Genomic DNA, 1,164 nt, shown 5'->3' on the forward strand with positions numbered 1-1,164 from the left:
GCACCTGGATGAATAGAATATCTGGAATTATGGGCCTCTGCAAGAATATGCCGTCTCAATTCACCCACATTAGGAACACACAATCTACCCTGATAGCGAATTACACCATCTCCCCCTTGGGAGAAGACCTTTACTCTCTAATTATAGACTGCACCCTTAAGCTCAAGCAAGATTAGATCACTGTCCTGCTTTTCCTTAACATCTACTACTAAGGAAGATTCTGACCCATTCTGAACTGTTACACCACCATCTGATATGCTCATAAGACGAACTCCTAGGCGAGCAAGTTTGTGAACATCCTTTGCTAGCTCTTTTCTTTCTTCCTCAACATGTGCTACACTACCCATAGATAATCTGCTAAGAGCATCTGCTACTACATTCGCCTTACCCGGATGGTAATGCACGCTCATATCATAATCTTTGAGGAACTCAAGCCACCTTCTCTGGCGAAGATTCAACTCTTTCTAGGAGAATACATATTGAAGGCTCTTATAGTCTGCGAACACATCTACATGAACTCCATACAAGTAGTGTCTCCAAATCTTGAGTGCAAACACCACTGATGCAAGCTCGAGGTCATGAGTCGGATAATTCTTCTCATGCACCTTGAGTTGTCTAAAGCATAAGTTATAACCTTACGTCGCTGCATCAACACACAACCTAGGCCGACCCTGGATGCATCACAATAGATCACATAACCATCTGAACCCTCTGGTAGAGTCAAGACAGGAGCTGTAGTCAACCTAGTTTTCAGTTCTGCGAAGCTTTTCTCACAATCATCTAACCATCGAAACTTAACCTTTTTTCTGAGTCAACCTAGTCAATGGTGAGGCTATGGATAAAACTCCTTCCACGAACCTTCTGTACCCTTCACTAGACATAATATGCCTAAGGAAAGCAACTGATTGTAACCAAAACTCGCACTTGTTAAATTTTGCAAATAACTGGCGATCTTTGAGAGTTTGCAGAACAACTCTCAAATGACTTGCATGTTCTTCCTCATTCCTAGAGTAAATGAGGATATATCATCAATAAAGATGATAACAAACAAGTCCAAATACTGCTTGAACACTCTGTTCATCAAATCCATGAAAGCTGCAGGAGCATTGGTTAGTCCAAATGACATAACTACAAATTCGTAATGACCATACCGAGTTCTGAAGG

Source organism: Solanum tuberosum, unplaced genomic scaffold (genome assembly GCF_000226075.1).
Source record: "Solanum tuberosum cultivar DM 1-3 516 R44 unplaced genomic scaffold, SolTub_3.0 scf00560, whole genome shotgun sequence".
Classification (NCBI taxonomy): Eukaryota; Viridiplantae; Streptophyta; class Magnoliopsida; order Solanales; family Solanaceae; genus Solanum; species Solanum tuberosum.